The sequence below is a fragment of the Arachis stenosperma genome, chromosome 2 (genome assembly GCF_014773155.1).
Source record: "Arachis stenosperma cultivar V10309 chromosome 2, arast.V10309.gnm1.PFL2, whole genome shotgun sequence".
Taxonomy (NCBI): Eukaryota; Viridiplantae; Streptophyta; class Magnoliopsida; order Fabales; family Fabaceae; genus Arachis; species Arachis stenosperma.
In genome coordinates this window covers 59,573,787-59,586,790 of record NC_080378.1, presented here as the reverse complement: position 1 = coordinate 59,586,790, position 13,004 = coordinate 59,573,787, and the positions used below count along the sequence as shown (strand labels likewise).

Sequence of the window (13,004 nt, the reverse complement as noted above, 5' to 3'; positions counted from 1 at the left end):
CCTGCACTCGAAGTGGATTTTCTGGAGCTACAGAAGCCCAATTGGCACCCTCTTAATTGCGTTGGAAAGTAGACATCTAGGGATTTCCAGAAATATATAATAGTCCATACTTTGCCCGAGATTTGATGGCCCAAACAGGCGTTCTAAGTCAGCTTCAGAATTCCCGGCGTTAAGCGCCGGAACTGGCACAAAAGTGGGAGTTAAACGCCCAAACTGGCACAAAAGCTGGCGTTTAACTCCAAGAAAAGTCTCTACACATGGAAGCTTCAATGCTCAGCCCAAGCACACACCAAGTGGGCCTGGAAGTGGATTTTTAAGTCATTTACTCATTTATGTAAACCCTAGGCTACTAGTTCTCTATAAATAGGACCTTTTGCTATTGTATTCGGGGATCTTTCAATCTTCGGATCATCTTTTGATCATGTTTTTATGATTGAACCCTCTTTGGGAGGCTGGCCATTCGGCCATGCCTAGACCTTGTTCTTATGTATTTTCACGGTAGAGTTTCTACACAATATAGATTAAGGTGTGGAGCTCTGCTGTACCTCGAGTATTAATGCAATTACTATTGTTCTTCAATTCAATTCAGCTTATTCTTTTTCTAAGATATCACTTGTTCCTCAACTTGATGAATGTGATGATCCGTGACACTCATCATCATTCTCACCTATGAACGTGTGCCTGACAACCACCTCCGTTCTACCTCAGATTGAGTTGATATCTCTTAGATTCCTTAATCAGAATCTTCGTGGTATAAGCTAGAATCCATTGGCGGCCATTCTTGAGAATTCGGAAGGTCTAAACCTTGTCTGTGGTATTCTAAGTAGGATTCAGGGATTGAATGACTGTGACGAGCTTCAAACTCGCGATTGTGGGGCGTTAGTGACAGACGCAAAAGAATCACTAGATTCTATTCCGACATGATCGAGAACCGACAGATGAATAGCCGTGCTGTGACAGAGCGCATTGAACATTTTCACTGAGAGGACGGGACTGTAGCCATTGACAATGGTGATGCCCAACATACAGCTTGCCATGGAAAGGAGTAAGAAGGATTGGATGAAGACAGTAGGAAAGCAGAGAGACGGAAGGGACAAAGCATCTCCATATGCTTATCTGAAATTCTCACCAATGAATTACATAAGTATCTCTTTCTTTATTTTATGTTTTATTTATCTTTTAATCATTAATCCTCCATAACCATTTGAATCCGCCTGACTGAGATTTACAAGATGACCATAGCTTGCTTCATACCAACAATCTCCGTGGGATCGACCCTTACTCATGTAAGGTTTATTACTTGGACGACCCAGTGCACTTGCTGGTTAGTTGTGCGAAGTTGTGATAAAGAGTTGAGATTGCAATTGAGTGTACCATGTTGATGGCGCCATTGATGATCACAATTTCGTGCACCAAGTTTTTGGCACCGTTGCCGGGGATTGTTTGAGTTTGGACAACTGATGGTTCATCTTGTTGCTTAGATTAGGTAATTTTATTTTATGTTTAAGCTTTTTAATTTTCAAAAAAGCACAAAAAAATTTATAAAATCTTAAAATCAAAAATATTTTTATGTTTCTTGTTTGAGTCTAGTGTCTAATTTTAAGTTTGGTGTCAATTGCATGTCTTTATTCTTCTAATTTTCGAAAATTACATGCATTATGTTCTTCATTGATCTTCAAGTTGTTCTTGATGATTTCCTTGCTCTGATCTTTAAATTCTCTTGTCTTGAGTGTTTTGTTGTTTCTCATATGCATTCTCAATTTGTTAGTGTCAATAGTATACAAACTTCTAAGTTTGGTGTCTTGCATGCATTGTTTATTTGATCTTAGTTTCATTTTGATTATTTCTCATCATTAAAAATTCAAAAAATTTTTTTAATTTGTGTCTTTTCAAGTCAATAATACAGAGAATTGAAGATTCAGAACATGCAGCAGAGAAGTTACAGAGAAAAAGCTGGGCGTTCAAAACGCCCAGTGAAGAAGGAAAACTGGCGTTTAAACGCCAGCCATGGTACCTGGCTGGGCGTTTAACGCCCAAAAGGGTAGCATTTTGGGCGTTAAACGCCAGAATGGATACCATTCTGGGCATTTAACACTAGGATGATACAAGAGGGAAGATTTTGTTTTTAATTCAAATTTTTTTTCAAGTTTTCATAATTTTTCAAAATCAAATCTTTTTCAAACCATATCTTTTCAATCATATATTTTCAAAATCAATTTCTTTCCATTCTCAAAAATACTTGCCTACAATTAATGATTTGATTCAACATTTTAAGTATGTTGCCTTTTCTGTTAAGAAAGGTTTAATGTTTGAATCATATCCTTTAAATTTCTTGTTAGCCAAGTCATTAATTTTAAAAATCAAATCTTTTTAAATTGTTTCTTAATCATATCTTTTCAATCATAGCTTTTTAAAACCATAACTCTTCAATCATATCTTCTTAATCACATCTTTTTCCAAATAATTTTCAATCTTTTTTATTTCTAATTTAAAAATCTTTTTCAAAAATCACTTTATTTCTTTTCCAACTTTAATTTTCGAAAATCAATCTTCAATTTTTCAAAATTTCTTCAAAATCTTTTAATTTATTTTCGAAAATTCTTCCCTTCTTCTCACATCCTTCTATTTAAGGACTAACACTCCTCTACTATCAACAATTCGAACTCTATCTCTCTTGATAAGTTCGAATTCTTCTTATTCTACCTCCTCCTTCTATTCTTCTTTTCCTCTGACATCTCAAGGAATCTCTATACTGTGATATAGAGGATTCCATATTTTCTTGTTCTCTTCTCTTTCATATGAGCAGGAGCAAAGACAAAAGTATTCTTGTTGAGGCTGACCCTGAACCTGAAAGGACCTTGAAGCGAAAGCTAAGAGAAGCTAAAGCACTACTCTCTGTAGAGGACCTAACAGAAATCTTCAAACAAGAAGAAGACATGGCAGCCGAAAATAACAACAATGCCAACAATGCAAGGAAGCTGCTGGGTGACTTTACTGCACCTACTCCTGACTTCTATGGGAGAAGCATCTCTATCCCTGCCATTAGAGCAAATAACTTTGAGCTTAAGCCTTAATTAGTTTCTCTAATGCAATAGAATTGCAAGTTCCATGGACTTCCATTGGAAGATTGGTGCACGAAATTGTGATCAATACTTTTCAAAACATAAACAATCCCTAGTAATGGCTCCAAAGACTTGGTGCTCAATACCATGGCATAAACACAACTTCGCACAACTAACCAGCAAGTGCACTGGGTCGTCCAAGTAATAAACCTTACGCGAGTAAGGGTCGATCCCACGGAGATTGGTGGTATGAAGCAAGCTATGGTCATCTTGTAAATCTCAGTCAAACAGACTCAAATGGGTATAGTGATAAACGAATAAAGCATAAAGATAAAGATAGAGATACTTATGTATATCATTGGTGTAAGAGCTTCAGACAAGCGTATGAAGATGCCTTCCCTTCCGTCTCTCTGCTTTCCTACTGCCTTCATCCAATCCTTCTTACTCCTTTCCATGGCAAGCTCGTGTAGGGTTTCACTGTTGTCAGCAGCTACCTCCCATCCTCTCAGTGAAAATACGTCCCTGATGCTCTGTCACAGCATAGGCTAATCAGCTGTCGGTTCTCGTTCAGGCCGGAATAGAATCCATTGATTCTTTTGCGTCTGTCACTAACGCCCTAGCCTGCTAGGAGTTTGAAGCACGTCACAGTCATTCAATCATTGAATCCTACTCAGAATACCACAGACAAGGTTAGACCTTCCGGATTCTCTTGAATGCTGCCATCAGTTCTTGCCTATACCACGAAGACTCTGATCTCACGGAATGGCTGGCTCGTTTGTCAGGCGAGCACTCGGTTGTCAGGCGATCAACCATGCATCGTGTATCAGTAATCCAAGAGATATTCACTAGAGCTTTAATTGCTTGTAGAACAAGAATGGTTGTCAGTCACCTTGTTCATGAGTGAGAATGATGATGAGTGTCACGGATCATCACATTCATCAAGTTGAAGAACAAGTGATATCTTGGACAAAGAACAAGCGGAATTGAATAGAAGAACAATAGTAATTGCATTAATACTCGAGGTACAGCAGAGCTCCACACCTTAATCTATGGTGTGTAGAAACTCCACCGTTGAAAATACATAAGAACAAGGTCTAGGCATGGCCGTGAGGCCAACCTCCCAATGAGGGTTCAATCATCAAAACATGATCAAAAGATGAAAATACAATAGTAAAAGGTCCTACTTATAGAAAACTAGTAGCCTAAGGTGTACAAAGATGAGTAAATGACATAAAAATCCACTTCCGGGCCCACTTGGTGTGTGCTTGGGCTGAGAAATGAAGCATTTTCGTGTAGAGACTCTTCTTGGAGTTAAACGCCAGCTTTTATGCCAGTTTGGGCGTTTAACTCCCATTTAGGTGCCAGTTCCGGCGTTTAACGCTGGAAATTCTGTAGGTGACTTTGAACGCCGGTTTGGGCCATCAAATCTTGGGCAAAGTATGGACTATCATATATTGCTGGAAAGCCCAGGATGTCTACTTTCCAACGCCGTTGAGAGCGCGCCAATTATGCTTCTGTAGCTCCAGAAAATCCACTTCGAATGCAAGGAGGTCAGAATCCAACAGCATCTGCAGTCCTTTTCAGTCTCTGAATCAGATTTTTGCTCAGATCCCTCAATTTCAGCCAGAAAATACCTGAAATCATAGAAAAACACACAAACTCATAGTAAAGTCCAGAAAAGTGAATTTTAACTAAAAACTAATAAAAATATACTAAAAACTAACTAAATCCTACTAGAAACATACTAAAAACAATGCCAAAAAGCGTACAAATTATTCGCTCATCAAAGATCCTCATCAGTTTTTAGCTGAATTCTTGCAAATCTATGACACTGTCAACACCAATGGGGTTGACCCTGAGGTCTACAGACTTATGCTATTCCCTTTTGTTGTAAGAGACAGAGCTAGGATATGGTTGGACTTACAACCTAAAGAAAGCCTGAACTTTTGGGAAAAGCTAGTCAATGCCTTCTTAGCAAAGCTAGTCAATTCCTTTTGTTAAGTATGATGATTCTTGAACACAGCTACTTTATGAGTCTTGGCCGTGGCCCAAAGCACTCTGTCTTCCAGTATTACCACCGGATACATACATGCCACAGACACATAATTGGGTGAACCTTTTCAGATTGTGACTCAGCTTTGCTAAAGTCCCCAATTAGAGGTGTCCAGGGTTCTTAAGCACACTCTTTTTGCCTTGGATCACAACTTTATTTCTTTCTTTTTCTTTTCTTTTTCTTTCTCCCCCTCTTTCTCTCTTTTTTTTTTTGAATGTATTCACTGCTTTTTCTTGCTTCAAGGATCATTTTTATGATTTTTCAGATCCTCAGTAACATGTCTCCTTTTTCATCATTCTTTCAAGAGCCAACAATTTTAACATTCATGAACAACAAATTCAAAAGACATATGCACTGTTCAAGCATACATTCAGAAAACAAAAAGTATTGTCACCACATCAATCTAATTAAGCTAGTTTTAAAGATGAATTTGAAATCCTGTACTTCTTGTTCTTTTGTGATAAAAACAGTTTTCATTTAGGAAAGGTGATGGATTCATAGGACATTCATAACTTTAAGGCATAGACACTAAGACACTAATGATCATAAGACACAAACATGGACAAACATAAGCAAGCTAAAATTCGAAAAACAAGAAAATAAAGAACAAGGAGATTAAAGAACGGGTCCACCTTAGTGATGGCGGCTTGTTCTTCTTCTTGAAGATCATATGGAGTGCTTGAGCTCCTCAATGTCTCTTCCTTGTCTTTGTTGCTCCTCTCTCATGATTCTTTGATCTTCTCTAATTTCATGGAGGAGGATGGAATGTTATTGGTGCTCCACCCTTAGTTGTCCCATGTTGGAACTCAATTCTCCTAGGGAGGTGTTGATTTGCTCCCAATAGTTTTTGTGGAGGAAAGTGCATCCCTTGAGGCATCTCAGGGATCTCTTGTTTGCTCCATCCTTTTCTTAGTGATGGGCTTGAGGTCATGCCTTCTCAGTTGTACCGGCTTTGAATGCCATAAATGGTTATGGAAAAACAAAAAGCAATGCTTTTACCACACCAAACTTAAAAGGTTTGCTCGTCCTCGAGCAAAAGAAGAAAGAAGAGAGTAGAAGAAGAAGAAATGGAGGAGAGGGAGATGGCTTTGTGGTTCGGCCAAAAGGGGAAGAAGTAGTGGTTTGAATTTGGATGGTGAGGTAAGTGGGGTTTTATGGAGGTGAGTGGTGAAGAGAAAGATGGGATTTGATAGGTGAGGGGTTTGTGGGGATCCTGTGGGGTCCACAGATCCTTAGGTGTCAAGGAAAAGTCATCCCTGCACCAAATGGCATCAAAATTCACGTTTTGAGCCATTTCTGGCGTTAAACGCCGGGCTGGTGCCCATTCCTGGCGTTTAACGCCAGGTTCTAGCCCTTTTCTGGCGTTTAACGCCAGTCTGGTGCCCCTTTCTGGCGTTAAACGCCCAGAATGGTGCCAGACTGGGCGTTAAACGCCCAACTGCTAGCCTCACTGGCGTTTAAACGCCAGTGAGTTCTTCCTCCAGGGTGTGCTGTTTTTCTTCCTGTTTTTCATTCTGTTTTTGCTTTTTCAATGGATTTTGTGACTTCTTATGATCATCAACCTACAAAAAAAGATAAAATAACAAAGAGAAATATATAAAATATAATCATTGGGTTACCTCCCAACAAGCGCTTCTTTAATGTTAGTAGCTTGACAGAGGGCTCTCATGGAGCCTCACAGATACTCAGAGCAATGTTGGAACCTCCCAACACCAAACTTAGAGTTTGAATGTGGGGGTTCAACACCAAACTTAGAGTTTGGTTGTGGCCTCCCAACACCAAACTTAGAGTTTGACTGTGGGGGCTCTGTTTGTCTCTGATTTGAGAGAAGCTCTTCATGCTTCTTCTCCATGGTGACAGAGGGATATCCTTGAGCCTTAAACACATAGGATTTTTCATTCACTTGAATGATCAGTTCACCTCCATCAACATCAATCACAGCTTTTGTTGTGGCTAGGAAGGGTCTGCCAAGGATGATGGATTCATCCATGCACTTCCCAGTCTCTAGGACTATGAAATCAGTAGGGATGTAATGGTCTTCAACTTTTACCAAAACATTCTCTACAAGTCCATAAGCTTGTTTTCTTGAGTTGTCTGCCATCTCTAGTGAGATTTTTGCAGCTTGTACCTCAAAGATCCCTAGCTTCTCTATTACAGAGAGAGGCATGAGGTTTACACTTGACCCTAAGTCACATAGAGCCTTCTTGAAGGTCATGGTGCCTATGGTACAAGGTATGGAAAACTTCCCAGGGTCTTGTCTCTTTTGAGGCAATTTCTGCCTAGACAAGTCATCCAGTTCTTTGGTGAGCAAAGGAGGTTCATCCTCCCAAGTCTCATTTCCGAATAACTTGTCATTTAGCTTCATGATTGCTCCAAGGTATTTAGCAACTTGCTCTTCAGTGACATACTCATCCTCTTCAGAGGAAGAATACTCATCAGAGCTCATGAAAGGCAGAAGTAAGTCTAATGGAATCTCTATGGTCTCATTTTGAGCCTCAGATTCCCATAGTTCCTCATTGGGGAACTCAGTGGAGGTTAGTGCACGCCCATTGAGGCCTTCCTCAGTGGCGTCCACTTCCTCTCTTTCCTCTCCAAATTCGGCCATGTTTTTGGCTTTGCACTCTCCTTTTGGATTTTCTTCTGTATTGCTTGGGAGAGTACTTGGAGGGAGTTCAGTAACTTTCTAGCTCAGCTGTCCCACTTGTGCCTCCAAATTTCTAATGGAGGACCTTGTTTCATTCATGAAACTTTGAGTGGTTTTGATTAGATCAGAGACCATTGTTGCTAAGTCAGAGGTATTCTGCTTAGAACTCTCTGTCTGTTGCTGAGAAGATGATGGAAAAGGCTTGCCATTGCTAAACCTATTTCTTCCACCATTAAACCTTGTTGAGGTTTCTCTTGATTCTTCCATGAGAAATTTGGATGATTTCTCCATGAAGAATTATAGGTGTTTCCATAGGGTTCTCTTAGGTAATTCACCTCTTCCATTGAAGGGTTCTCAGGATCATAGGCTTCTTCCTCAGATGAAGCATCCTTAGTACTGCTTGGTGCATTTTGCATTCCAGACAGACTTTGAGAAATCAAATTGACTTGTTGAGTCAATATCTTATTCTGAGCCAGTATGGCATTCAGAGTATCAATCTCAAGAACTCCTTTCTTCTGACTTGTCCCATTGTTCACAGGATTCCTTTCAGAAGTGTACATGAATTGGTTATTTGCAACCATTTCAATCAGCTCTTGAGCTTCTGTAGGCATCTTCTTCAAATGAAGAGATCCTCCAGCAGAGCTATCCAAAGACATCTTGGATAGTTCAGAGAGACCATCATAGAAAATACCTATGATGCTCCATTCAGAAAGCATGTCTGAGGGACATTTTCTGATTAATTGTTTGTATCTTTCCCAAGCTTCATAGAGGGATTCTCCATCCTTTTGTCTGAAGGTTTGGACTTCCACTCTAAGCTTACTCCATTTTTGAGGTGGAAAGAACTTTGCCAAGAAGGCATTGACTAGCTTTTCCCAAGAGTCCAGGCTATCTTTAGGTTGTGAATCCAACCATATTCTAGCTCTGTCTCTTACAGCAAAAGGGAATAGCATCAGTCTGTAGACCTCAGGGTCAACCCCATTAGTCTTGACTGTGTCACAGATTTGCAAGAACTCAGCTAAAAACTGATGAGGATCTTCCATTGGAAGTCCATAGAACTTGCAATTCTGTTGCATTAGAGAAACTAACTGAGGCTTAAGCTCAAAGTTGTTTGCTCCAATGGCAGGGATAGAGATGCTTCTCCCATAGAGGTTGGGAGTAGGTGCAGTGAAGTCACCCAGCACCTTCCTTGCATTGTTGGCATTGTTGTTGTTTTCGGCTGCCATGTGTTCTTCTTCCTTGAAGAATTCGATCAGGTCCTCTAAAGAGAGTTGTGTTTTGGCTTCTCTTAGCTTTCTCTTCAAGGTCCTTTCAGGTTCAGGGTCAGCTTCAACAAGAATGCCTTTGTCTCTGCTTCTGCTCATATGAAAGAGAAGAGAAAAAGAAAATGTGGAATCCTCTATGTCACAGTATAGAGATTCCTTGAAGTGTCAGAGGAAAAGAAAAATAGAAGAAGGAGGTAGAAGAATTCGAACTTGATTAGATAGAGTTCGAATTGTGCATTAAGAAGGAATAGTACTCCATAAATAGAAGGATGTGAGAGAGAGGGAAGAGGATTTTCGAAAATTAATTAAAGGAATTTTGAAAACATTTTGAAAAACATTAATTGATTTTCGAAAATAAGAGTGGAAAAAAGAATCAAGTGATTTCTGAGAAAGGATTTGAAATTAGAAGTCAAAAAGATTTGATTGAAAACTATTTTGAAAAAGATGAGGTTAAAAAGATATGATTAGTTTTAAAGAGATGTGATTGAGAAAATATGATTTGAGAACAATTTTAAAAGATGTGTTTTGAAAACAATTTTAAAAGATTTGATTTTGAAAATTAGTGACTTGCCTAACAAGAAAAGATATGATTCAAACATTAAACCTTTCTCAACAGAAAAGGCATCAAATTTGAGATGTTCAATCAAATCATTAATTGTTAGTAAGTATCTTTGAAAAAGGAAAGAAATTGATTTTGAAAACATTTGATTGAAAAGATATGATTTGAAAAAGATTTGATTTTGAAAAAACTTTGAAAACTTGAAAAAAATTGATTTTGAAAACAAAATCTTCCCCCTAGCACCATCCTGGCGTTAAACGCCCAGAATGGTATACATTCTGGCGTTTAACGCCCAAAATGCTACCTCTTTGGGCGTTAAACGCCCAACCAGGTACCCTGGCTGGCGTTTAAACGCCAGTCTGTCTTCTTCACTGGGCATTTTTGAATGCTCAGCTTTTTCTGTGTAATTCCTCTGCAGTATGTTCTGAATCTTCAATTCTTGGTATCATTGACTTGAAAAGACACAAATTAAAAATATTTTTGGATTTTTAATAATCAAAATGCAACAAGAATGAATTAACAATGCATGCAAGACATCAAACTTAGCAGTTTGTATACTACTGACACTATATGAAACACAAAGATGCTCAAGTCAATAGGATTCAAAGATCACAACAAAGAAATACATGCATGGATTCGAAAAATATAACAAAAAGATGCATTTGACACCAAACTTAAGATGAGACTCTAGACTCAAACAAGAAATATTTTTGGATTTTATGATTTTATAATTTTTTTTTTGTGTTTTTTTCAAAAATTAAGTGGAAAAAGATATCAAAATTCTTAATGAGAATTCCAGGAATCAGTGCAATGCTAGTCTAAGACTCCGGTCCAGGAATTAGACATGGCTTCACAGCCAGCCAAGCTTTCAAAGAAAGCTTCGGTCCAAAACACTAGACATGGCCAAAGGCCAGCCAAGCCTTAGCAGATCATTGCTCCAATAGCAGGATTGATAGAGATCAACAAGCTATTGTGATGATCAGTTGAAACCTCGGTCCAATAAGATTAGACATGGCTTCTCAGCCAGCCAGATTTCAACAAATCATCATGAAACTCTAGAATTCACCTTCAAGAATTTCGAAAAAAAAAAAAAAATAAATGCCTAATCTAAGCAACAAGATGAACCGTCAGTTGTCCATACACAAGAACAATCCCCGGCAACGGCGCCAAAAACTTGGTGCACGAAATTGTGATCAATACTTTTCAAAACATAAACAATCCCTAGTAATGGCTCCAAAGACTTGGTGCTCAATACCATGGCATAAACACAACTTCGCACAACTAACCAGCAAGTGCACTGGGTCGTCCAAGTAATAAACCTTACGCGAGTAAGGGTCGATCCCACGGAGATTGGTGGTATGAAGCAAGCTATGGTCATCTTGTAAATCTCAGTCAGACAGACTCAAATGGGTATAGTGATAAACGAATAAAGCATAAAGATAAAGATAGAGATACTTATGTATATCATTGGTGTAAGAGCTTCAGACAAGCGTATGAAGATGCCTTCCTTCCGTCTCTCTGCTTTCCTACTGCCTTCATCCAATCCTTCTTACTCCTTTCCATGGCAAGCTCGTGTAGGGTTTCACTGTTGTCAGCAGCTACCTCCCATCCTCTCAGTGAAAATACGTCCCTGATGCTCTGTCACAGCATAGGCTAATCAGCTGTCGGTTCTCGTTCAGGCCGGAATAGAATCCATTGATTCTTTTGCGTCTGTCACTAACGCCCTAGCCTGCTAGGAGTTTGAAGCACGTCACAGTCATTCAATCATTGAATCCTACTCAGAATACCACAGACAAGGTTAGACCTTCCGGATTCTCTTGAATGCTGCCATCAGTTCTTGCCTATACCACGAAGACTCTGATCTCACGGAATGGCTGGCTCGTTTGTCAGGCGAGCACTCGGTTGTCAGGCGATCAACCATGCATCGTGTATCAGTAATCCAAGAGATATTCACTAGAGCTTTAATTGCTTGTAGAACAAGAATGGTTGTCAGTCACCTTGTTCATGAGTGAGAATGATGATGAGTGTCACGGATCATCACATTCATCAAGTTGAAGAACAAGTGATATCTTGGACAAAGAACAAGCGGAATTGAATAGAAGAACAATAGTAATTGCATTAATACTCGAGGTACAGCAGAGCTCCACACCTTAATCTATGGTGTGTAGAAACTCCACCGTTGAAAATACATAAGAACAAGGTCTAGGCATGGCCGTGAGGCCAACCTCCCAATGAGGGTTCAATCATCAAAACATGATCAAAGATGAAATACAATAGTAAAAGGTCCTACTTATAGAAAACTAGTAGCCTAAGGTGTACAAAGATGAGTAAATGACATAAAAATCCACTTCCGGGCCCACTTGGTGTGTGCTTGGGCTGAGCAATGAAGCATTTTCGTGTAGAGACTCTTCTTGGAGTTAAACGCCAGCTTTTATGCCAGTTTGGGCGTTTAACTCCCATTTAGGTGCCAGTTCCGGCGTTTAACGCTGGAAATTCTGTAGGTGACTTTGAACGCCGGTTTGGGCCATCAAATCTTGGGCAAAGTATGGACTATCATATATTGCTGGAAAGCCCAGGATGTCTACTTTCCAACACCGTTGAGAGCGCGCCAATTGGGTCTCTGTAGCTCGAGAAAATCCACTTCGAATGCAAGGAGGTCAGAATCCAACAGCATCTGCAGTCCTTTTCAGTCTCTGAATCAGATTTTTGCTCAGATCCCTCAATTTCAGCCAGAAAATACCTGAAATCATAGAAAAACACACAAACTCATAGTAAAGTCCAGAAAAGTGAATTTTAACTAAAAACCAATAAAAATATACTAAAAACTAACTAAATCCTACTAGAAACATACTAAAAACAATGCCAAAAAGTGTACAAATTATCCGCTCATCAAAGATCCTCATCAGTTTTTAGCTGAATTCTTGCAAATCTATGACACTATCAACACCAATGGGGTTGACCCTGAGGTCTACATACTTATGCTATTCCCTTTTGTTGTAAGAGACAGAGCTAGGATATGGTTGGACTTACAACCTAAAGAAAGCCTGAACTTTTGGGAAAAGCTAGTCAATGCCTTCTTGGCAAAGTTCTTTCCACCTCAAAAATTGAGTAAGCTTAGAGTGGAAGTCCAAACCTTCAGACAGAAGGAAGGTGAATCCCTCTATGAAGCTTGGGAAAGATACAAATAATTGATCAGAAAGTGTCCTTCTGACATGCTTTCTGAATGGAGCATCATAGGTATCTTCTATGATGGTTTGTCTAAACTGTCCAAGATGTCATTGGACAGCTCTGCTGGAGGATCTCTTCATCTGAAGAAGACGCCTGCAGAAGCTCAAGAACTCATTGAAATGGTTGCAAATAACCAATTCATGTACACTTCTGAAAGGAATCCTGTGAACAATGGGACGAATCAGAAGAAAGGAGT

The 13,004-nt window shown here is 39.4% G+C and overlaps 2 non-coding genes across 2 annotated transcripts; one reads left to right on the top strand and one right to left on the bottom strand.

The window, feature by feature from the left end:
- Nucleotides 1-8,469: 8,469 nt before the first annotated feature.
- On the top strand, nt 8,470-8,577 carry LOC130964342 (small nucleolar RNA R71). Its single transcript, XR_009080439.1, has one exon. It is a non-coding gene; the product is annotated as a small nucleolar RNA R71 (small nucleolar RNA).
- A 4,113-nt stretch (nt 8,578-12,690) lies between these two features.
- LOC130963777 (small nucleolar RNA R71) lies at nt 12,691-12,798 on the bottom strand. The gene has a single exon (XR_009079896.1). It is a non-coding gene; the product is annotated as a small nucleolar RNA R71 (small nucleolar RNA).
- Nucleotides 12,799-13,004: the final 206 nt, after the last annotated feature.